General features: G+C 38.8%; 1 protein-coding gene across 5 annotated transcripts in view; it reads right to left on the bottom strand.

Annotated features, from left to right (window-relative positions):
- Window positions 1-27,370, bottom strand: part of nav3 (neuron navigator 3) — a gene marked incomplete at its 5' end in the record, with an annotated part of 170,024 nt that overhangs the window by 122,146 nt on the left and 20,508 nt on the right. The window lies entirely within an intron of this gene.

Here is a 27,370-nt window from a genome sequence, read left to right as displayed (position 1 = left end):
ACAGAAGATGGATGAATAAAAAAAAAAAAGAGGAAAAAACCTTCTAGAATACAGATTAATGAAGATTTATATCCAAAAGGACCTAAGCAGGTAAAACGTGTTACTATGAGAGATAGAGATTGAGAAAAACACAGCCATCTTTAGTATAGACAAGTTGAGTTCAAATTAATCAAAACTATCAATGAGGCTCCAGCACTTGTAACAGCTTATCTGGATTTTCTACTGGATAGAATCCAGTCCTAGCATGACATTGTGACACAGCTGATCCGTTTAATCAGATGTGGATTACACAGATAACGGGTAGCTATTTGCAACAAATTAACTTTTCAAAATGTAAATTCTTTTTCTAAAGGCTGGTGTCATCGCATCTTGAGCGCATAAACCATCATTAAAGTCTTTTAAATTAAAGGAAAACTCCATTCAATTTTAACACTGAGCTCATTTTTTTGTAAATTTGGAGTGCTGTCAATACAGAGAACAACGACAAAAATCGGTGTTGCCTACACCGTGTTATCCTCTTTTTAAAATTTGCACCCTGTTGACTTCAATGAGGCAAGTTTTAAACCTGCTTTTAGCCTCTTAACATCCTTGATGTGTCATTACAAGTGCACAGGTCATGTGAGTGATTCCTTCAGAGTGAACACGGGTGAATCTGACTGCAGTAGATGCGAAAGATATTAATAAAAATGATGTTATTTCAGCCAGCGCACATACCTGTATTTTCTTCCTGTTTTCGGTCGAAGTCCATAGTAATCGATTGTCGAGTTCACACGCATAGGTTTAGTCATAGATATCATATAAAGGCTAGATGTCTCGTCCGCGCTGCTGGCCAATGGAGCTCGACATCCGCACACGGCGGCCATCTTACGACAGGGTGCTCGCTCACTCATAACATGGTGCATGTACTTTTAAATAACCATAACTTGCTCAATTTTCTACCGATTTTCAAACGGTTTGGTTTGTTATAAACGTCAGAGATGTAGCTATTATACTGCATACATATGAATAATTATGTTCAAAATGTTTAAGCATTCAGAATTATAGCCACGTTAATAACGTTTGTAAGAAACCAAACCGTTTGTAAATCCGTCCAGATTTCAGCGAGATAAGAGGATTTGTGTGCGTGCTGCTCACTCACCTTAATTCACAGAGCCCTGTCCTAAGATGGCCGCCGGTGATGCCGGAAGTGACTCCGCCTTAAGACATCTAGCCTTTATATGATATCTATGGGTTTAGTTACCTATGATCACGCGCGTGAACTCGACAATCGATTACTTTGGACTTCGACCGAAAACAGGAAGAAAATACAGGTATGTGCGCTGGCTGAAATAACATCATTTTTATTAATATCTTTTACATCTACTGCAGTCAGATTCACCCGTGTTCACCCCGAAGGAATCACTCACATTGGCTGGGCACTTGTAATGACACATCAAGGATGTTAAGAGGCTAAAAGCAGGTTTAAAACTTGCCCCATTGAAGTCAACAGGGTGCAAATTTTAAAAAGAGGATAACATGGTGTAGGCAACACCGATTTTTGTCGTTGTTCTCTGTATTGACAGCACTCCAAATTTACAAAACAAGTAATAAAAACTCAGTGAGTGTTTTAGCGCAATTTTCTCACGTCATGGGATCACAACACTAAGAGATAGTAAATCTTTTCCTGGATTTTTTTTGTGCGTTCCCGAGATTAGACCTTCCTTAACATAATGCCGAAAACCCGAAGTCTCTAGGTGGTCTGGTTGAGGAGTAGATAGAAGTGCAAGATTGGTGCGCACAGACAGAACAGAAATCATGAGTTAACAATCGCAATTTTGTGAAAAATTGCGCTAAAAATGAGCTCAATGTTAAAATTGATCGGAGTCCTCCTTTAAGTCCTGGTTCATGAACGTTTTTACATAACAGTTTCAGAACAGTACCAGTAGTGAAACAGAAAAAAAAAAAAGTTAAAACAGCATATAGGGAACACTAAATAGAAAGTCCTTATTTATTGCGTAATATACCGGGTCTGTTCGAGCAAATGCAACCCCCTAGTGACTCAGTAATATGTCTAAAAGATTCCTTGAATATGGTGCTCCTCAGGGGTCTGTCCTAGGGCCCCTAAAAATACTCATGTCGCAAATCTTAGAGCTCTGCTCATTCATTGTGATCTTAGGATTAGATATCATTGCACAAAAGGCAAGTGGTTTTCCATTTCCCACCTAAGTAAAAGCACTCCAGCGGCAAGGTACACTCTTAGAGCTCACATCCTCTCACTAATAGAGTTGCCTGTATGGGGCTTTTGTTTCTAATGTTTGATTTCAGTATGTGAATTATACAGTGAGTATCAGATAGGTTAAACTTTTCAGATCAACCAAACAGCATGTATCATATCTGTTTTTTCAATGTGCCATTTGATTTTGGTCCTAGCGGAAAATGGTCAAACATCCTACTGTTGCTATAAACCTTTTGTTTTGGCTTCCTTTAGACAGTTCGAGCCTTAATTAGGGTGGTCAGACCTCCCCACACCCCCATAATCTGCACCATGCTTCATGTTTAAGTTATGAATGACGCACTGAAAGATTTTTCAAGTGGTAAAAGTAATTTACTCCCACGCACCCAGTAAAATTTCAAAGGAATTTTTATTCACATAGATTCACATTTCATTTTAGACCATATTATAATGCCTCATAAAAAAACAAAAAAAAAACATCAACCATACTCTCTCCCCACCTCAAACACAGTAACCAATTAAACATTTCTGTCTTTGCCAGGCAAAAAGGGAGCATTCCACTCAAAGATGCCACAGTTCAAAGGTTTCGTCTGTTGTGGTTTCAGCACATGAAGAGGAGTCGTTAACGAGAACAGGGTGATGAAGAACACTTTACTCACCATCCTACTTAAACACAACACAATGCAAAAGCTCACCACTCCAAACCACAGTCACCTCCGAGAGTTGAGTAAACAAAGAGCTACACTACCGCACATGCCAACACCTCTAGTCATGGCAGAGAAAACAGCAAAAAATATACACATTTCTGCAGCATCTAGTAAGCCAAGTGAATTCTGCTTTGGTTTGGCTATGATATTGATGTTTTAGATCATCCTAGTGGTCCAGGATGTAGGAGGAAGACAAGATATCTGTGGCTTAACATGAGTTCGTGAGGTAAACTGACGCAGTGGTTGAAAGGTCAGAAAAAGAAGTGGAGTATAAGAGAGATTCTTTGATTCTCTGCAGCACAACCCCGTTCCCATTTTCCCTGCCTAGCAGAGGGCAGAGAGAATTAGGGATGCCACAGTGCCACAGTTGTTCATGGGCTCGACGGGCAGAAATTGTCCATCTGGACCTTTGACAGGAAGGAAAGAAAAATCATTCTGTCTACCTCTTATTGCCTCCAGCGCCAAAAGATCAACAAAGAAAGCAGAGAGAGACATGGTAAGAGAAAGTAAGATGAGAGAACAAAACGACATAGAGAGAGAAAAAGCGGGAGACAGTGTGAGAGAGCAAAAACAACAGAAAAAGCAAGAGACTAGTTGACATTTCACATAAAATTGCACACAATGAGCAAACATCCTTGATAAAGTTATCGGTCAGCCAATCACCTGAGCTGTAAATGCCATGTGACTAATCAATGGCAATGCTGATTGAATGAGAAAGAAAGCAGAAAGAAAAGAATTCTATTTAATGCTATTTCAAGTCAGACTACACAGCAACATTTGAATGGTCACCATGCTTTTTGTTGTAATTACAGTAGTATAGGCCAGGGGTGCCCAATCATATTCCTGAGTTGCACCAGCCATTCTTTCTTAAATTGGAACATTGAAAGTCAGGGGCTTAGTAACTACTAGCTAGTTTGTAACTAACTCTGTACTTAGTTCATATCGTAATTTATTCACATAATGTTCTCTCTCTTAAAATCTAAGTGTGTGAAAATGTCAGCATTATCATATATGTCTAAAGAATTGAAGTCTGTCAGGTAAAACAAGAGCATATTGATGCAGTTTTTATTCCAACCGTTAGCCACTCCTGATTGGAGGCTTCCGTAAAAGTTTTGTTTATACGTAGAGTTGCGCATCAACTAAGTTTAATGGTGCAATGTGAATTTTTTAAGCGGTATGTATGTTGTAATTTTACTTTATTTTTGTCAATTTATATCAAAACTAGGCTATGTTGTAACTTACTCACAGCTGGTGCAACCGGCCCCTGGAGATCTAATTGTTCTGCAGAGTTCAGCTCCAACCCTGATCATACACAACAGATCCAGCTTATTGAGATCTTTAGGGGCACTTGATAAATACAGACAGGTGTGTTGAATTAGGGTTGGATCTGAACTCTACAGGTAGGTAGATATCCAGGAACAGGATTGGGCAGCATTGCCCAACTGGAACAAGGTAACAACCAAAAACCTTGACTTTTGGGATGTTGATTGTTCAATACTTTTACCCTTTCCCTCAGAACCCTTCACTCTATATAGTGTACCTTTGGGACTATTAAAGCTGGGGTTCATGACCTAGGGTTAAAATTATGCTAACACCTGTTTTGAAAACACCACAGAGACAGTGTTTTCACTCTTCGGGGAAATTGATTGGCTGGGATAAGACTAAGAGTATATATTTTAACGTCAAAGAAATTACACACTTCAGCTTTAGATTGGCACTTAAAAAATTTGCAAAAAGCTGACAGGTACTGGAGGTTCTCATTAAAATAAGACTAAAGGAGTCTCCCTGTGTCCTATTAATGAGGATAGAAGTGGATACAGGTGAAATCTCCCTGAGATGACCATTACCACAGTCATTTACAAACAGATTGATTGATCTGAAAACCACCATTAACATTTTTATCAGCATAGGCAACGTACAATATATCGAGGAGAAGCTGGAATCTCTTATGCACATGATAACCAGCAGCACACTGTAAATGCTTTAATCAATGCTGCCATTAACACTCAGGCACAAGGGAGGGGGAAATGGGCCGGTCTGCAGCTGTAAATAAGCGACTGTTATGGCAGAAGGAAACTGGTTGTAAAGCAGTCTTTCAATCTGATAGTTTCATGGAGGGAAGTACATCGAGCCAAGGTTAAACAGTTTCCCGTCCCGTTATTTCAGGGGGAGAACTTGCTAATGTTTCCCACTGTGAGACCGGCAGAAGCTCACATGAACGCAAACACATCCAAAAGTCAGTCCCGGTGCTCTTCAGTCCCCAGATGTTTGCTGGATCCCATCTGAACAGCATTAATCTAGTGCCCTAGCACCCCTTGACTTCACTCACAGCTATTTATCATGCGTCACGGTTTCTTTTCCCGCGACCCACTATTTTCAATTCATCCCAACAGCTCTGACACTGTGGTTTTGTCTCTATTAATGAGCAAGCGCTTGTTTGGCTAACGCATCACTCCGCTGTAAAACCCAACTATGCCACCCTCAGCATTCACACAGCATTAAACGGACACACACACACACACACACACACACACTCATACAGCCGTCATTCATGAGAGCAGCCTCCTCCCCTCGCAAGTAGGTTGCCAGTGCACACATACATGCGTCCAGACACACACATCCATCAAACAAAAACACAAATCCCCAGGCTTTGTCTCTGACTCTAAGAAGCAGTCAACAGTCCCTGTTGTTTCAACCTGCCAGAGTTAAGCTCGCGTGAAGTGTGTGTACCTCTTAAGAGTATCTGAGCCCAGGTTGTCCCCGTCCTCAGTGTCCCGCTGATAAACGGCAGCGTTCGGCTCTCTCTACAGTCTGCAGTGCCTATAACTGCGCAGGTACTGGAAGCCTGCATTTACAGTACTCTGCCAATAGGGGGAGTGAGCAGCTGGGAAAGGCTGTCATGCATAAGCCAGAGGGGTCTGTGAGTTCACTGCCTTGCGGATGATCCAGAGACCGTATTTGGTGTTTATTTGAATGCTTTTAGATGAAGTTTAGATTATGAATCACAGGACTGAGTGGAAAAGGAATGTAAATGTATTATTTAATAAAAATGAGGGGCTCTGTAAGCTTATGGAATATTTAACGGCCCTGAAACACGTAAGGGCTATTGTGTAATGCTGTAAATTGAGTTATATGACTATGGGACTGTAAGCCTTTATATATCTTATTAGAGGAATTCATTAAAATAACTAAAAACAATATCAAGGAAAAGGGATAGAGCTAAAAAAAAAATCAGGAAGATGTTAAACAGCAGGTTTACAATACAAATACAGTGTAAAATCAGACTACAATTTTACATTTTCTCAAGAAAATGTGATTGTGCTTGCTTGAGTAAAACTGGGTTTTCTGAGTGGTCTATATGGTATTTCTTTACAGTTGCTAAGAGCTTTGGAGCTTTTTGTCATTCCTATGGTGTTCTAAGTGGTTGGTAAGTCAAAAGAAGCAGTTACACTATTTTACAGTGTCCTTGTTATATATGTTACATGTACTTAGTGTAGCAATAACAGACAATTATGCATAATTACATGCAACTAAGACTAAACCAAACCCTAACCCTAATTACATAGTAAGTACATGTTGTTAATTACTAATACACAACGCACAACAGTGCGAGACAAGTTAAACTACCACTAAAAAACGTTAAAAATGTTTTTAAAGAAGTTTCAAATGAAGAATCAAAGTCAATGGAGTCCAAAATAACATTGCACCCCAATGACTTTCATTATAAACAAATATATTGTGATTTTCTTTTTAAATAGCCTATCTGACAGAAAAAAAGTCATATAGGTTTGGGACGTCATGAGTGTTTGAATGTTTTAAATCACATAAATTGCACAAACAATCAAATAAAGGTAGGGCAGGCTGCAGAGAGAGCCTACAGAATGAGTTTGCAGTACTCAGGGATAGAGAGACACCTCGAGGAAAGGGAATCATCTTATGACATTGTAACTGAGCGATGAACAAGACTTTGCTGAATCAGGGCTGAGGCGGCAGCAAGCACAGCTCACCGCTGTTTACCCATAACACACCAGCCGTCAGTCTGTGTGACACTTGAGTTTAATGCAGTTTCTCCATTGATTTCATGGTAGTTTTCCATTTATACTCAGGCACGGCGTTCCGCCACATGAATGGGAGCGCAGACTGCTGACATATGGCTGTGATTCCTTCATTTGGCTCAGGGGAGATTGGAAGAGGATGGGGACTAGGGTTTTATTGTGTGTACAGTTGTGTATGTGTAAATCAAACATCACTCCCAGACAAAACCCTCGGCGGAGAAGGGCAAGAGTGTTTGTCGTTTCTGCAAGGATGAGACGCCACTGTGCGCTTTGACAGGAAGTGCAGGCAGTTGGGCTGTCAGTACTAGTTTCCTGTGTGCGCGCTGGCCCTTGGCTGCTCCTCGTCCCATTGAAAGATGTGCCTCCTAAATGCTCCTCTCAGCCAGGACACCCACACACAGTTGAACCCAGCGAGACGACAAAGGTCCCTTCCTCTCACATGGCATGACATTATCATTGTTGACTTGGCACACAGCTGACATTTGGAGATGCTCTTCATGTTGAGACCTCATAGTGTAAGGGACGGTGAAATTAATAAGGTGCGAGCCCTACCCACTCTTTCAGACCACATTCTCATTGGCCCATTGACGAAATTTCATAATTTAAAGGGGTCATATAATGGTACATGCACTTTTACAAGTTGATTGCACTGAAATGTCTGTTGGCAGTGCCTGTACACAACCATCCTATCATGATAAAAATCCATCCAGTGGTTTTGTTTTAATCTCCTTATATGTTTGACCCTCTCTCAAATCAAGCCGTTCGATATTGTGACGTCATAATATCCAACGCCCCTCCCGCGATTGTTGAGTGACAGCAGTGTTTCAACACAAGACCCGCCCTGAGCAAGCTGTGACAGCTGATCATAGTAGTCCGCCATTGTTGATAGAATGGCGGAATGGCGTCTAAGCGATTGTGGAGTTCTGTTCTTAGATGTAATAAGGAACACAACAGTCATTTGGATGTTCCTAAATCAGAGCCGTTGAGGATGCAGTGGCTGAGTTTTGTTTTTGAAGCGATATGCCCAAAGGATTGACGCGGGGATTCCCTCACGGGGATTCCCCACGATCATCTGTGCTTTCATTTTTGCGCGAATCATTTCACACCAGATAGCTTTACAAACGAGAATAAACGGATCGGTACCAACGTGTTCCTGCTGAACCTCCAGAAGATGTGAGTGTAATGTTTTATTAACGTTTATATTAGTATTTATATTAATCTTTGCAAAATTTGCAAACCTTGCTGCAGGCTTCATGATGAATGCGTCTAAGGTTTACACTCAGGGAGGGTACATTACGGCATGTTTTCTATGTACGACGTTCTCAATATAATTCATAATCCCACGTTTATAATGAACAATGCGTGGTTATTGTGTTAGAAACGGTGTACGCACAGAACAGAGGGGCGGGGTGAGCAAAGCTCATTATCATTTAAAGACACATGCACTGAAACGGCGTGCTGAAAACAGAGCTGTTTTTGACCAGGTAAAATGAGTGTTTTCTTACAATACTAATGAGAATTTTTAATTAAAGTATATTACAAACTTTTAATTTAGACCCTAAAGAATCATATTAGCTTGTACAAAAATGCCATTATATGACCCCTTTAAGAAAATACACTGGCTAAATACACTTCCTCCAATTGTATATCAGATAAATACCAGCATGGAGGAAGATAACAGGTTTGCCATTTATGGGCTCTTGATAGAAGACCCACACAACAGACAATCAGGTTCATTAAGTGACCTGAATTAATCTGTGTCAGTAGCTGCCAATTGAGTTAATTGTGTTTGTCTGAAGGTTGATCGTACATCAGAATCTTCATGAGCGGCACAGAGACTCATTTAGTCTAGTTTCCCTTAAGAATCCCCACAGAGCAGCTAACATACTAAAGTGCACAGACAACAGAGAATTCCCTGCTCCAGCGTTTAGTAATTAAAGCATCTTCGCAGAATATTCTCCAGAGTGTTGAATACCGTAAAAATCAATGGACGATGATGATGCGTGCGAAACAAGGTTACATAATGGTAAAACGTCCCTTTGTTGTTTGTAATCAACAACGAAAGGTTTCCTGTTGGAGCCAAGGCTTAGCGGTAATTCATTGAGAATGGGTGCTTACATGAGGAAAGCAGTTTTGAGCCTATGTTGGAATATACTACAAACATTCTGCCTACTTAACATAGACAACCAATTCAAATGGTATATGCAAAATGTTTGTCTAAGTAGACACTTTGAGATATCTACAGCATGAACCAAACTGCACCATTGCACACATCTGGAAGATATCACTATGCCAAACCTTGTTCACTTTCTCCTCAAAGCAACTTTAAACAGTTCCTGGTTTTCTTCTTTCCAGTACAAACATCATTATCTTGTCCAAGGGAGCCAGTAGCCCTTCATCTCATTTAATGTTCCCAATAATAGCACCTGTCAGCCCCATGGTCACTTCATTAAAGGTCCACAAACACTCACAGCTACAGCCAAACTCTTCTCCTTTGAACACTGCACGGAGAAAATGCCTCTTTAAGTGGAAAATAATGCAACACATTGTAAAAGCAAACACATTTGTAACCCTGCCACTTGTTAATGGCTGGAACTTCTGCCAAGCATAAAATACCTTTCCTCATATGCATATGCATGTAGTTTGACTATAAAACATCAGGTGCGTCCTTTTCCCACACATACATGGCAAGAGCTAACTAACTTACTAAATAAGTATTAAATTACAATGCAGAAAAAATATAGATTGCTCTATTACAGGGGAAAATATGAAAGAATGTAAATTAATACAGTAATTATTTTTATTATACAGTAATTAAAAATACGTAACAATGTTGTATTGTCAAAATGCAAATCCAATGAGAATCAACTTTGAGAATAATTGGAATTGGAAAGTTTTCCGTTGTTACACAGACATATGCCAACAAAGAGCTCTCGTCTGATGAGAGCTGGAACGAAGATATGAAGGACCTCACGGCAGGGGAGCAAGTCTCTTAAATTCTCTTGCAGTTGTCAATCAGATGAAGTGAAGAGAGAGAAAGCAAGAAGAAGGGACAGAAAGATACAGAGATGAAAAAAACTGGGGATAGAAACGTGGGAAGAAACTTGTTTGAAGTGGGAAGTGACTTTCAGGAGTTACAGGAAGCTGAAGGGAGTTCTGCATTTCTAGAGCACAAACAGTGAAGGACACAATGTTCCTAGGCCATTCACAGTCTATTCACTGACTCTCTGATGAATACTGCTCACACAAATGACAAAAGTTGATTTGACCGAATGTGATGAGCTGGTTCTACGCAACTTCAAGAGTCATGAACAAAAACTTAAAGCTACACTGTGTAGGATTTTCTCCCATCTAGCGGTGAAATTGTTTATGACTACCAACTGAATATTACTTTCTAGCCCCTCCCATTCCGAGGGCGTTTTAACTCCTACGGTGGCTGTATTATTTCAAATCTGCCGGCAGTGTAAAACGTGTGTAAAACGAGTGTAAAAACGCGAAAGGCAAAGCTTGAATTTCCAGGTATGTCCCTCTTTGGCTAAAGTATTTTCAAAATGGAGGCGCAACATGGCTGCCGCCATTCGAGCGACTCGCTCGTATGTATTCTAAATGGCAGATTCTACACTTACGAGAATACTTGATTAGTTGGTAGAAGTAATTACACATTAATGAGCACATATCATTTTGAAAGAACAAAGTGTTTTTTGCTAAGAATCAACTTAAAAAATTACACAGTGTAGCTTTAAACAGTGGTTGGTTGCTTAATATGTCTCTTCCTGCCTAAGTGGCGGATCTTGACCATAACAAAGGGCAATGAGGACCAGATTTTAGGTCGCAAGTCAAAAGTCTCCATGACAAAACTGACCTTGGCTGAGTTTGAGTGACAGCTCTCCGCCATTCAACCAGTTACCACAGAAATCATAATAAACACAGCGAGATATTTCTTATTATGACCAACAATGTGGTCACGCATACTCCCACTGTTGTTGAAGAGAGGAATCTCCCTCGGCCTGCCCCATTTCAAAACATGTCATTACTAAAACAGCCAGCGCTTCCAGAGAAATATCTGTCATCTATTTAGTAAGCACATTTGATTCAGCAGAAAGGAATAATGAGAACTACATTCGAAAATTATATCCATTGGGATCTGGTGTGAAATAGAGCTTAACCATCTAAACCTTTAAATAATTATGTCGTCTCAAGGTGGAATGCAGCACTGAGATGCAGCAACACTCAGTAACACTTTATATGATGCCTGTAGTCTATATATAATGCATTACATGTATTCATAATGCATTACAGGAGACATTGTAATATGATTTATCTTGTCATGAATAATTGTAGCTGCAAGGTAATACATTATAATACTTGTATTTTTACATTCAAAGAGTACACTGCATTTTAACACTCAAATGTGGTGTTGAGTATGTGCTATAATGCCTTATACTCTTTAGAAGTCAAATTACTAATCAATAATATCTCATAAGTAACTGTGGTTAAAAGTATTTAGGATAACATTGAATGTATTAAGGTGTATCATTATGCATTATCAATGCATAGAAAGTAAACAACACATTGGCACTGCATTTTTACACAGTTAATTGAAAGTGTTACTCAAAACTTTGGGGTGTGAGACGTCTAAACTCACTATTGTATCTGACTAAACACTTCATCTGCATGTAGTGTAGCTTTGCTGGATCTGGCCTAAGAAATAGCATCTCAGCTCTACTACTGTAGCAACCCCTTTGTCTCTTAGCGACACAAAGCTATTCCTGTCTCTCAGCATGTCTCTATAATTAGCAGTAGACCTGTAAGAGCCACCTTCACTAAGTAAATTACCCAGTTTAGAAAAGTAAATAGCAAACGTGTAATTAGCCTCCATCAACTCGTTACTGAGCACCAGCTAGACTGCAACTAGCGACTGATGTGTAGGAGGATGGGGTAGCGACATTAGCTGTATTCCAAATACGAGTGAGTTGCCTATCTAGACAACATTTAAGGTTTCATAGAAACGCTCCCAACATGAAGGTTGTTTTTAAAGAAGAACTCCGGTCAATTTTAACATTGAGCTCATTTTTTTGTAAATTTGGAGTGCTGTCAATACAGAGAACAACGACAAAAATCGGTGTTGCCTACACCGAGTTATTCTATTTTTAAAATTTGCACCCTGTTGACTTCAATGGGGCAAGTTTTAAACCTGCTTTTAGCCTCTTAACATCCTTGATGTGTCATTACAAGTGCACAGCCAATGTGAGTGATTCCTTCAGAGTGAACCTGAATCTGACTGCAGTAGATGTGAAAGATATGAATAAAAATGATGTTATTTCAGCCAGCGCACATACCTGTATTTTCTTCCTGTTTTCGGTCGAAGTCCATAGTAATCGATTGTCGAGTTCACACCCATAGGTTTAGTTACCTATGATCACGCGCGTGAACTCGACAATCGATTACTATGGACTTCGACCGAAAACAGGAAGAAAATACAGGTATGTGCGCTGGCTGAAATAACATATTTTTTATTAATATCCTTCACATCTACTGCAGTCAGATTCACCCGTAATCACTCTGAAGGAATCACTCACATGACCTGTGCACTTGTAATGACACATCAAGGATGTTAAGAGGCTAAAAGTTCTCTGTATTGACAGCACTCCAAATTTACAAAAAAATTAGCTCAATGTTAAAATTGACCGGAGTTCTCCTTTAAAGGCCAAAAAGTAGGATGCAACATTATTCTGCCTGGTTTTATTCAATAAGGATGCAATAAATTGATCACAAATGACAATAAAGACTGGAGTTTGCGACATTGAAGACTGGAGTAATGATGCTGAAAATTCAGCTTTGCCATCACCGGAATAAATTATGTTTTTCAAAACAGATTTTCAAATTATAATAATATTTCACAACATTACTGTTTTAACTGTATTTTAAATCAAATAAATACAGCCTTGCTGAGCATATGAGACATAAAAAAAAAAATAGGCAACATGTTTTTGTCAAACTCTATTGTAATCAATTTTGAGTTGCGTCTCCTTGCGATTTGTGTGGTCTATTAGCGTTCAAAATCAGTCACTTTATAAGGTCCCATTGCTGTTGTGAACTTAGAAGGCTGCTGCCTAACTGAACTGCATCCGATCTGCCCTGATATCATAAACCAATAGTTTTAGGATGTGAGGAATTATCGGTAATGTAGTTACCATGTGTATTTATGTTTATGTTTGAGTTCATCTTTGGATTTGATGTGGTGCTAAACTAATATACAGATGGGGCTTTTCAATCAATTTTGAGTCATGCCTCCTTGTGCTTCACATGATTTTGTGTGGTCTGTAGAGCAGTCACTTATAAGGTCCATTTGCTGTTGCGAACTAAGAAGCAGCTGCCTATGTAGGTAGCTCTCTAGAATTTAAAACGGAGACCTAGATTGGCATCTCATTAACATTATCATTATCTTGCATCAAAATGCAAGGATACTAGGCTTTTCTCTGTATTTAACAAATAAATGAAAAAAACTGTACAAGCCTTCCTTTGTTAATGCAGGATGACTGTGGAAAAGCAGAGGAGGGGGTCCGGTCCGGGTGAGTCAGCACACACTCGTGTTCCAGTATCAGTAGTCTGACTTGACATCCCATAAGTGGGTATCAGTGAGAATGTATTGCATTTGGAAGAGCAGCGATTGCAGCATTGCTTCTTCCTGTGGGTAATTAGTCACGCTTCCTGCTAGTGTTCAATTAAGTCTGGCCTCATGCTCACCCGTGAGTGAAAGGTGAGTCAAAGCCTGGGGAGAAGCAGTGACACACACCAAAACAACAGCACACTCAACGCTGGCATGAACCTGTGACCTTGTGTATGGTGAAATATATGAAATCACTCTGTTTTTCATATATTTGACTTTTTTTTTTCTTCCACACACACATTCCCTTGCAGTTAAACCACTTGTAGAAACATGGAAAGGTTACTGATTAGATTTAATGCACTAGTACTTTCATAAAATGAAGCCTTGAAAAAGTCAAAGTCCGCTGCCAGTTAACTGAACTGCATCCCATCTGCCGTTAACCAATAATGTTTGGATGTGAGGAATTCTAGGTAATGTAGTTACCATGTGTATTTCTGTACCCAAAACCCCCTGATTTTCATATAACCATGATGCAAGAGGGATGACACATGATAAGTGTCAAACCCAGAGCTCATCTTTGGTTTTGACGTGGCACTAAACTAATATTTAATACAGATGGGGCTTTTTTTCATCTACAAGGAATTTGCTGCAGTCTGACATTCCCGTCACATTGACTTAACTTTAATTGGTTTAATAATCAATAATTATGAGTCTGGTGATTTGGCTGGTCATTTGAGCACTTGACGTCCTCATGTTCCATGGACACAGAGAGTGGGATTATGGTTACTTTGAATTCAGGAGACACGTTTGCTCTCTATGTAAATCAATCTGTGCAACCTTCACAAATGTGATTTAACTCACTGGCTTTCTCTAATGGCTTTTTGATTTGCATCTTCACCCGGACTGCTTGGAGCCTGACTGTCTGCTTGAAACCCACTACCGGCAGCTCCCACTAGAGGGCCCCGTTTTCACTCAATCCTGTGATGCATCTTATGGAGGGAGAAAAAGCTTGGAATTTTAGGCTCACCGGAATTTAACAAGCAGGAAACCAAAATATGCTGAGTCATTTTCATTCACTTATGAGTCATTGGAGAGTGAAACCAAACACAAAGAATAATGGCTACAATTTGAGACAGAAGCCTTGTCGTATAGCAGTGCTGTGTATCTCTGCGCTTCAGACACTATGTACCAATAAAACACGCTTTCATCACGTCAGAACGACCGCCTATCAGAGCCGTGGGTTATGTCATCATTCATGCTGACAGCGAGAGTGGGGTTGAGTTTGGATTTGCCCTGACCTCCAGTCCACACACACACACACACTTTGTTACAGAGCTGTTCAGTTTGTGGTTAAAGGTCTTTGAATAATGACCCAATTAAATCAAAATTAGAGTTTTGTGGCTTTAAGTCCATGTGCATCAGTTTTGAGACCATTCAGATGCTAGTGTACTTGCTGACAAAATCTACTTATAGCACAATTAAAAATTACCGTCTCTCTCTTTCAGAAAAAAGGGATGAAGATATTGATTAATTCTTCTTACATTACACAGATTTTTATACAAGCAAATGCTCCACGGAATGAGAATATCAATATTCCCTGTCCCAAAATGTTCCCTTTTTCAATAAAAAACACATCCACACATAAAAAACTGTTAAGTAATTCATGTTGCCTTTTAATGTAACTTAAAGGTAGATTTGTCTTATAACATAAATAATACACTGTCACACCTTAAACATGGGTTTTAAAACCCCACTTTCAAACAAGTTTCTACATAAGGACTTCAGTACATCTACCTGGAAGTTGTCAGTTTATATGCTTGATGAATCGCATAACTGTTGTAGTCCTTTTATAGAAACCATTTAAAAGCTATGTTTTGAAACCACTGCAAGCATAAGTTGCTTACAAGTTGCTACAAAAGAACTACACCTACCACAAAGATGTCAGTTTATGTACATGATAAATCAGACAACTATTGTAGTCCTTATGTAGAAACATCCAGTTTTAAAGTACGCAATGGTTTCAAAACAATGCTTTTAAATGGCTTTAAAAACACCAGTTTCTACAAAGAAACCTGCTATTTTAAAAACCCATTAGATATTCCCGAGGGAACCCAAGGCGGATTAGCCTTCTGGGTCGGGCTAAAAACTGACGTCATGACTGAACAGCTAATGTTGTCATCAAGGACAACATTACTCCACATACAAAGGACAGAAGCCAGACCGATTTTGTATGTGTGTTGATGGATAGTATGAGTCGGCACTAAGACTCTAAATCAGTGGCTGGAAGACATTAAGTTTTAGTCGACTGTGTCACATCAGTTTAATTTATGTAATCCATAATGATGCCATTTACAGTAAAAGCTTCTTTTTTGGATGTCTGAAACATCTGCCAGTGAATGAGTGTGCGTGTTACTCATGTCTGACATACCGTGATTCATCACTGGTAAGTGACAGCTACTGATTTTTTATGTGTTTGCTTTATTTTAGGTTTTTCCTCTGCCTTTAATCAATGCTGACTCATTCAGGTTCAACCACACTTCCCGCTATCTGAGTCATGTGACTATCAGAGGTCAGATTTCTCTAGCCCTGCAGTCGTTCAGGATTTCCCTGGGATGCTTTTTGAAAATACCTTGAGAACTGCTTCACCAGCTTTCCTGAATGAAATTTCCTCCTCCGCTCAACTCAACTCAAAGCTTTTGCTCTAGTTGGCACATGGCTCAGCCTTCCACTCCTTCACTCAGCACAGCTATAATAACAATATCAGCCCAGGAAAGGAGAGGGGAAACACACAGGCACATGAGTGCACACCTGTCAGGGGAACGGGAAGAGGGAAACCCAGTCTTGTGATCACTTCAAGGACGTTTATAAAGGCCAAACTAGCTGCAAGAGGGAGAAAGAAGATTCTGAGTCACTTGAAATTAATGTTCAAAACAAGGACTATTGAGAGCTTCTGAGTCATGCTTTTGATTACCACAAAAAAGTATAAATAAATTAATAGAAAATGTATTGCAAATGTATGAAAAATAGCTAACTCATTCAATGTTCTAGTGGTATCCTGCAGTGCAATGGCTTGCTTCATAGACTTCCATTGCAATTGTGCTTTACCGCACACTTTTGCTTGATTTAAGAGATGAGTCAAAAAAGTTTTTTGTGGTAATCAACAGCATATCACAGATTCGGTGAGTTTAAGTTAAAGTTAAAGTTTTGTCTGTGACTTTCCCCCATCGCTTTTTCTTCCTCTGTCTCTATTGTTCAACTGTGTCTTAGAAATACAATTTGCCCCAAGACACTAAAACACACAGCCACTACTTCAGACCTCTAATATGATGTGGCTCACAGAGCAATGACTTTGGAGATGTGTACTATCTAAAGAGAGGGCTGTCAGAAGATGAAACCCGAGGGGGAAATCCCCCAAAAATCTTTCTTCTTTTCCTTCTTTCTGCATTTGGCAGGTGGGGAAATTGAGATGGCAAGAGCCCCCCTTATCTGGCAAAAAAATCGAGCATCACAAATCACATCAGTACTTTTAAAAGAACCCTGGCAACAGCTCTTTCTGTCTTTTTCTCGCTCCCCCCATCCTAAAGGTCTACTAACTTTTAAAATTATTATATTTCTTCCAGAGTGAACTGCAGTTGTCATGCCCTGGGTGACACACACACAACACACACACACACACACACACACACACACACACACACACACACACACACACACACACACACACACACACACACACACACACACACACACACACACACACACACACACACACACACACACACACACACACACACACACACACACACACACACACACACACACACACACACACACACACACACTTAGTAGATAGGATACAATGGCCACACCATTGATATTAGTTAATGGCCTGTTGCTAAAAGGCCCCACACACACCTACACACTTCTTTCTCTAATCCGGAAAGGTTGAAGGTGAAGGAGAGTTGTCCAAGTTGTATGATATATTGGCAGATTAAAGACAATTCACTTTGTCTTGAACACACACACAAACACACACACACACTCATCCTGAGCCCTCCAGCGTTTGGATCTGAAGACACTATATCTCTTAATCTTTGGCCTTCTCTATTTGCTGTCGGTCTAGACCCGCAGTCAACTCTGCAGTCCCAGCGAAAAAAAAAACCTAAGATCTAAAATTACAACAGTAATGGCTTGTCAGTTCAGCTGGTCGGGTGTTGAGAACTTCTCAGTGGCCCTTTGTAGCCTTTGCGCTGACCCAAAACTCTCCTCTGGAGTTAAATTCTGAGAATCGTAGGCCGTCACAGCTGAATGAAAAGCTTAAATAATATTCCAGCTTTCCTGACCACGTGGCTGAAACTAAATAAACACATTTTTCGAATGAGTCCTGTTGAGTACATGGAATACACAAGCATGTTGATTAACTATTAGTCATTTTTCAGTTATGGGCTTGATTAATGATCTTTAACTTGATATATGCCTGAATGCTGAATACATTAAAGAGAGAGGAAAAAAGACTGGATTTTCATCATGACATTTGGGTCCAAATATCTGTCACTCCAGAGTTCACAGAATTTGTCACTGCCAGATCTACAGGAATGCACAGACAACATGAGCATGAATGAATGAAAGGACTAACAAACCAACTCATGAATGAGTAATTGGACTAACAAACTAACTCATAAATGAATGAACGGACTAACAAACCAACTCATGAATGAATGAATGAACGGAATAACAAACCAACTCATGAATGAACTAATGACTGGACTAACAGACCAACTCATGAATGAATCAATTAACTAACAGACCAACTCATGAATGAATAACTGGACTAACAAACTAACTAATGAATGAATGAACGGACTAACAAGCCAACTCACAAATGAATGAATGAATGAATGATTGAATGAATGAATGAATGAATTGACTAACAAACTAACTCATGAATGAACAAATGAATGGACTAACAGATCCACTCAAGAATTAATGAATGAGTGAACTAACAGACCAACTCATGAATGAATGAATGAATGAACTAACAGACCAACTGAGGAATGAATTAATGAGTGAACTAACAGACCAACTCAGGAATGAATGAATGAGTGAACTAACAGACCAACTCATGAATGAATGAACTAACAGACCAACTCATGAATGAATAATTGGACTAATAAACTAACTCATGAATGAATGAACGGACTAACAAACCAACTCATGAATGAATGAATTGACTAACAAACCAACTCATGAATGAATGAATGAATGAGTGAACAAACATACCAACTCATGAATGAATGGACAAACAGACCAACTCATGAATGAATGAGTGAACTAACAGACCAACTCATGAATGAATCAATTAACTAACAGACCAACTCATGAATGAATAATTGGACTAACAAACTAACTCATGAATGAATTAACGGACTAACAAACCAACTCACGAATGAATGAATGAATGAATGAATTGACTAACAAGCTTACTCATGAATGAACAAATGAATGGACTAACAGATCAACTCAAGAATTAATGAATGAGTGAACTAACAGACCAACTCATGAATGAATGAATGAACTAACAGACCAACTGAGGAATGAATTAATGAGTGAACTAACAGACCAACTCAGGAATGAATGAATGAGTGAACTAACAGACCAACTCATGAATGAATGAATGAACTAACAGACCAACTCATGAATGAATAATTGGACTAATAAACTAACTCATGAATGACTGAACGGACTAACAAACCAACTCATGAATGAATGAATGGACTAACAGACCAACTCATGAATGAACGGACTAACAAACCAACTCATGAATTAATGAATTGACTAACAAACCAACTCATGAATGAATGAATGAATGGACAAACAGACCAACTCATGAATGAATGAATGAATGAATGAATGAGTGAGTGAACAAACAGACCAACTCATGAATGAATGAATGGACTAACAAACCAACTCATGAATGAATGAATAAATGAACGGTCTAACAAACCAACTCATAAATGAATGAATGAATGAATGAACAATCTAACTCGTGAATGAACGAACGAACGAACGAACGAACGAACGAACGAACAAACGAACAAACTCACGAATGAACAAACAAATGAATCAATGACCGAGGAAATGAATGAATGAGTGTAACAAACAAATAAACAAACAAATGAACAATCAGATTAATTAATGAATGTATCAATAAATGAATGAGCAAAGAAACAGATGTAAAACAAATGAATAAATGAATCAATAAAAAAATTCAGACAATTTCCCTCTGTCAGTGCATTTAGCTACTCAGCATGTGCGTCTGGATGTTCACTATGTGAATAATTTTCGAACACAAGCCCACCACACACACACACACACACACACACACACACACACACACACACACACACACACACACACACACACACACACACACACACACACACACACACACACACACACACACACCTGTCCTTCATGAAGAGCACAGCGCGTCTTGATTCTTTCGTAAACGTGAACCTGACCCGTATTTGAACGATGACGTTGGACAATGAGCTGAATGAAAGAATGACAGTGAGTGACAGAAAATGAGGCAGTGCAACTGTCCTTAACCTCACTGTGCCGACACACTGCATCACCATGGAAACAAAAGAGACTATAAAATTCATGTGGAAAAAAATGACAGAGAGAGATGAAGGTCTACATCTCAGTATTATTACTTTACCGTCTTCTCCAATTTAAATATCAAATTCATGATGACAGTCTCATCTCACTCCATTACTGAGAACACAGGTGAGACTGCAGCCAGGTCAAGGCAGGGGAGATCTTCTAAAGTGTGATAGGCAAACAACAAAAAAACAACAACTGGCACATATTGTAAAGGTGCGGTCACATTTACAGTTGTTCGGCATATTTTCTTTGTAATTCTTTGTGAAATTTACTAGCAATTTCTGAGTAAAAATTGTTTTAAAGTAAATCCTTCAACCTTTTTAGTGTAGGACCAATTTTTGCAGATTTTAAAAACAGAAATGTGAAGTGAACTTTTTTAAAAGCACTTACTGTACATTAATTAGTGTATCATAAAAACTAGTGTATTATTTAAGCTACAAAGCTGTTGAAATCAATTAAATCAACAGTTTTGTTAGCGTTACACTGTTAAGTTGTAATGGCGATCAAAACTGGATATAACTTTATTCAAAAAAAGTTCTCTTTTTCTTAAAGGTATAGCGGAGGATCTTTCCGAATTTTAGATAAGACCCGCCCTCTCCACTTTTTGAAAAGTTTGATTGATTCACCAGAATGATTGACAATTAGGAGGACCAATAGTATAGGTGATCCACTCGGAAGTAAAAAATCCTCCGCTATACCTTTAATATTTAAAGTGAGAGTATTCTAAAGTTTGTGAATTGGCCCCATTCACTTTCATTGTAAGTGTCTCACTGTAACCCAGATCGAGTGAAAATGAATTGTTTGTGGTATTTATGCCAAAAATGCAGTTCACTGAGCTTAATTTTTCCTGATCCCAGAATATTTATTTAATTATGTTATATACTGAACTCAAAACTTGATATGGTTTGTACACAATAAAAATAAACCATAAACTTCTTTATTCACTATATAGTGTGCTATTCAGGGCACTAGGCCAGCATGTGTACTCTCCCATCTAACAGAGAGAGAAAAAAATGGGAAAGAGCAATAGGAGGGAGGGGGTTTGTCTGGTAAGCTGATGAGAGAATCAGGTGCTGAGTCGTCTGGTGACATAATATGATATAAAAGCCGTCTCATCCCAGACTGCTTTCTCTCTTTCTCTCTCTCTCTCTCTCTCTCTCTCTCTTTAACTCCGATACGACTGGAAACGTGAGCCACAGCAGCAATCGATTTTCCAGCTAGCCCTTCCTGCGTTTCTTTCTTCTTTCTTTCTTTGCAAAGAAGAAGAAGCAAAGCGTGTTTTTGATTTAGCATCTCAATATGTCGGCGGCGGGGCACGAGCTTTAGAGGGAGAGATCGCCTTTCCCTTCCTATTAAGTTCTCACATAGCGGCAGGCACTGACGCAGCAGGCGAGCGGCCCGTGTGATTTTGTATGATTACTTTATTACCGATTTGCTCCGGATGCACCAGTAAATATCCTAGTGATATGGTGGCGCAGGCTAATAGCCTGTAAATGTCTGTTTGATATAAATGAAGCTGGAATGATGGAGCGATGCTGCAGAGCATCTTTTGTGGCAAGTCTGACTGCACGTCTATCCAATCTAAATAGCTGTGGAAAGTGACGGTCGCTCGCAATTTGAAAAGTGGGGCATCACTGGAGTCATCAAACAAAGGCTCTTGAGAAATACATCCATTAGCTCTGATAGAAGCCTAAGGACAAAGAGTGTGTGTGAGAGAGAGAGTAAGAGACAGAGAAGGAGGACAGAGAGGCAGGCGGTGTCTGTGTAGTTTAGGAGTGTCTGGCCAATGGCCATTAAAACATACATGCTCATACAGGAGAAGACATTTGCCTATAGACTAAACAAGTAATATGCATGAAAACGTGTCGTGTGAACAGCCCCTTAAAGGTGCAGTAAGCGATTTTTCAAAAAGTATGTTGAAAAGTTGACGAACCGAGCACCACAACAAACGTGTAGCCAATCAGCATTAGGGGGAGTATGATGGTGGAGGAGAGAGAGGGAGATTTGAAGAAAGACTGTTGAAAGAGAGATGACAGACAATACAAAAGAGAAAATCTCAGAGGAATATCACTGGAAAAAGAAGGGTTATGATCAGACAAGAGCTTTATGACCTGCGTCAATATTATAAAAGCTTTCCAGGACAGTTTTGAGTGTCATTGTTTGTCTGGAGCTGCTGAACTGCTGGTGACTAACAACCAACTCTTGCTTGTATTGACTCTTGTGTACAGTATGTCCCTTTTTTTGTGCTTCCTTGTCGTTCGTTCATCATCTTTGCTTAATTTTCCGTAAAGATTTATTTTGCTTCGCTTCTGTTATGATAAATAGACATCCAGTCTTGTAATGTGTGTGTAACGGAGGCCAGTTAGTGACACTAGATTTAGAGAATGCGGTGTTAAAGGTCCCGTTCTTCGTGATCCCATGTTTCAAACTTTAGTTAGTGTGTAATGTTGTTGTTAGAGTATAAATAATATCTGTAAAATTATAAAGCTCAAAGTTCAATGCCAAGCAAGATATTTTATTTAACAGAAGTTGACTACATCGAACGGCCCGTTTGGACTACATCCCTCTACTTCCTTCTTTAATGACGTCATTAAAAACGTTTTTTGACTAACCTCCGCCCACAGGAATGCTCCCTCAACTCTACCGAAATTCGTTTATGTACTTGCGCAGAATGCGCACTTCTAATAACTTACTGTGTTTACTCAGCTCTTACGGTGATTTTCTGAAGTAAAACTGACGCTTCATCTTTTGTGTGATGTACAATAAACTTTATTAAACTCATCAGTATGTTTGATCATCATTCAGACAGCAGACTTGTAGGCTATTAATAAATAATGGATACATACAAGCAGATGACAAATACGTTATAATAACCGTAACTACTAAACTATACCTGTTTCATCTCTATACAGCACTCTGACTCTGTAGGCATTATTGTCCGACTCGAACTGAACACCGTTACTGAGAGTTTCTGATATTATCATCATTCCGTGAGATGAAATTGTCCTGAGAGACTGTGCGCGAGCTCATGAAGCTCCGCCCCCTGTGTCGTCCAGCAGCAGCTTATTTGCATTTAAAGGGCACACACTAAAACGTTTTTCAGAGCCCCAAAAAAATGACAATTTAACCCTCTGAGGTCGACAAACGCGCCGGCGCGTTTTGCTGGATTTTCTCCACATTGTAGCACTATAAACTTAAATTTCTCCGTCATTTATGGTCATACAGAAAAAATAAATATAAAAAAAGAATCTGTGGTATTTCTACTTTTGTATGTGTCCACTTCCAATCAAATCAAAACATTGTGCTTTTGTAAAATAAAGAAAATAAACAGTGTGTGCGTTCTGCCTCTCCGTCGCGGTGAACTTTTTTTTCTTGAGCACGTCTATAAACTGAAACAAAACTCAGCGAATACTTGTCACACATTTATGAGCCATACACCTTTATAAACATTTAAGTGTGTACTTTTAAATGATCGGATTCAAAACGAAAACAAATATTCTCTGTTTAAGTAATTTGTATAAAACCAACAAGATTTCCAGCTTCTCAAACGCTTCCTAATTATTTTTAATTCGGCCACGCCCACTCGCGCAAAAGATATTCACATGCAAATCTCCACATGGAACGCGATCGCCCTCATTACCTCAACAACAAAACACTTCACTTCACTTTTCGTCGAGTTTGAAAGACGTGCCTGAGCTTACATTGGATTTACATCAGAAGAAGAAGAACGATATTTGAAGACAAGAAAGATAAGGTAAGTAATTCTTTCATATTAGTTTGCTATTGTTGCATAAATTTCACATTGCAGTTGAACTGTTGCTAGATATATGGTGAATATTATAATATTTAGACCCGTGTTTACTGTTACTGTGTTTGTGGATATCTGCTCAAACGTAGATAGGCTATGTATATGGTAGGCCTAACCATAATGTTTTATATTTGATCGCAATCGCGTTTTAATGTATCATATTTTTGATCGCGATCGCGTTTTAATGTATCATATTTTTGATCGCGATCGCGTTTGAATGTATCATATTTTGGAAAAGCAAAACGCTCCAAACGGCTTCATGCTTTTACTATTATCTCATTTCATATCATCATAACGAATGGAAACATTTGAAGTAACATGATAATCAATATATTTTTCTCTAGCTTAGTTGTTACTGAAATCTTTTTGAAAATATATATAGGCTGCTATATTGTTATTATTTTATGCAGCACTGCGCATAGCCTATACCTACAAGGCACAACAAACCTGGTGTTCATTATATATTGTTGGAAACATTTGTGTGAGTGTGTGTGTGTATTCTGTGAATTTTAAAAAGCAATTTTAACAAGAAAAATCTAAAATGTATTCCCAAAATCGTGCAGGCCTTTCTCTTGATATCAGTATGTTAACTTTTTTTTTTTTTTTCAGGGCCCAGATGCCACTGAGTCCTGCTGACTTCAACATTCACAGTACATGTCTCTGTACATGAACATGGTAAAGTGAAAATCAAACACCTTAGAAAATGAAAGGTATGTACAATGTTTTTAGGAATGGCACAAAGGTCTCTTTCTTCAATAAGTGCTTCTTTGTTGTGTATCTTTGGATTATGTTGTGTTGTAAATAAATCCAAACAATTTTAAAAGCCATTCTTTTTTAAATCTCCTCATTCTTTGTGCAAGGGTGGTCAGAATGATGGGCCCTGATAAGCTCCTAATAGGGCCATTAGGGAGGTTCTTTGTCTTTCTCAGGTGTGGAAAGCTTTCATATTAATGAGGTGATCCGCCTCTTCGCATATTGCTTTCTAACACAAAACACGTCGTAAAATTTTTAAATCAATATATTGTCTTCTCTGAATGAGCAGTCAGGGTGATTCTCACATAGTTTTAGAGCAAATATTCTAGGCTACGTGATACAATTTTCAAAAGTCTTGTGAAGAAATAATCAGTATGGGTTTCATGACCTTATTTCAGTGAGAATTTATTTTTGTATTTTCACAAACCACGCATAAATGTCATTATCTCAAAACTACAAACTGTTACATACATTCTGCTGATATATTATTGTAGCAGAGTTTGTGCTGAATACAGTGTAATTAGACTTTAGCCATGAAAATGTCACAAGTAACAGAAATAACCACAAATGTCAGAGCATGTCAGAACACCTCCAGGGCCCAGAAAACAGCTCAGACCTCAGAGGGTTAAACATGCTGTAAAAAATGATCTGTTGGGTATTTTGAGCTGAAACTTCACATACACACTCTGGGGACATCAGAGACTTATTTTACATCTTGTGAAAAGGGGCATAATACGGGACCTTTAAGCATCCTTGTTCAGTTTTGTAAAAAAAAAAAAAAAAACCTTCAGCACATCACTACTATTAAACTTATATTACTTTCCTATATAATCAGACTTTCATTTTTGCTTGACAGACAATAAAAAGGGTAAAAAAAAAAAAGTCCCACTGAACTGAGCCATATTTAGGGATGAGACTAAAGACTGTTTAGACTAGTGATTAACCACCTCGCAACCATCCAGAACACCCTTCTAAAATTTATTTAGAATCACATAACAACACCCACAAAAACCATCCACAACACAGCAGCAATGTTAAACAAACGAAATGACTTTAGTTTGTTTGTTCTTTTCGTTTATTCTTATTTAGTTTCTTTTCTCACGCTTTTATCATTTTCCCCCCTTTTTCACTGGGTCATGTACTGCTTTTAGGCAGCTCTGTTGGAGGTTTTTCTAACATATGTATTTTGGTCGCTTTAAAGTCATTCATCAGACTCTAACTCTGGCCTCTTTGAACACGAAACGGCAAATAAAAGAAACTTTTTAAGAGCGTGATGATTTTCTGAGAGAGAGAAACCACTAATTACCACAAAACCAAAAACGTTCATCTCTGGCGATGTAAATTGGCACAGACTTAAAAAAAAAAAAAATCTCTAAACAACACGCATTAACAGTGGCTCTGTGAAAATCTGCTCTCTGGCCCAACTCATGAGTCATACTGACCGATAAAAATGCAGTCCTGGGGAATGCTTTGTAAATGATACAGCCTGCTCAGAAAAGACCTTTAAATCTGCTGCCTGTAACTCAAACCCGACTGCTGGTTTCTGTGGTTCATGTCGGTAATTCTTCCCAATGGGCAGAAAAGTGATATTTTGCTGCCGTAGGGGTAATGCCCTTGTCACCACAGACCCATCTTACCCCTGAAACACACACACATACACTCACACACACTGCCTAGTGCTGACAAAACTCTGTTTCTTTCATAATATGACATATCACACATGGGCAAAGCATTTGTCATTCCTATTCTACATATTAGTGCACCTGATAAAAGTGCTGTAGCTCCATACAGACCCACAGTTCTCCCACACAAACTTGATATTTCGCACCTCACGGCTCATAGAAGACTCTGCACCTGCTGCATTGTTTTAAAAGTGCCCTGAACACAGAAGCAGAGCAGAGTCATCCACGCTGGGAAACTCTCCGTATAATTCTTCACAAGTGCCATGCCCGATTTCCTCTGTGATCATGAGTGCAAGAAAACATGGACAAAAAGCCCCGAACACAATATCGCTATCAGATTCAACTCAGGACATGGCCTGTGGCTTTTTTGAGCACCATAAATTAAAATGAATCCTAATCTTTTATGGTACTATTACCAGTTCCAAAGAGCACCAAAAAAAAGAACCTCTTTAACTTTTAATATTATAATTTAAATATATAGGTCTTTAGAAAACCATCTGGTTAATTTTTTTTTTAAAGTAGGGGTTTTACTGGGGAATGCAAGAGGGTGCTCGGGGTCCACATGGAAATAAATAAATACATTTATTTCACTGTATAAATTGTATTTATATATGAATAGCTATACCAATTCATATATAGGTAGCTATATATATATATATATATATATATATATATATATATATATATATATATATATATATCGCTACCTTTCATAGGAAGGAAGTGCACTTGCAAGGCCGTCATCATATTGTAATGACATCAAATTAATATCAAATTTAAGAACCATATACAGTAAAAAATAAATAAAAAAAATAAAAAATTGTCTAGGAAGAGGGATCTGTTTAATCTAAAATGCTAATTTTCCTGTCTGCCTTTC

The sequence above is a fragment of the Scardinius erythrophthalmus genome (assembly GCF_964197995.2).
Source record: "Scardinius erythrophthalmus genome assembly, chromosome: 4".
NCBI classification, from domain to species: Eukaryota; Metazoa; Chordata; class Actinopteri; order Cypriniformes; family Leuciscidae; genus Scardinius; species Scardinius erythrophthalmus.
The sequence above is the reverse complement of the archived record's forward strand: the minus strand, read 5'-3'. Positions and strand labels throughout refer to the sequence as shown.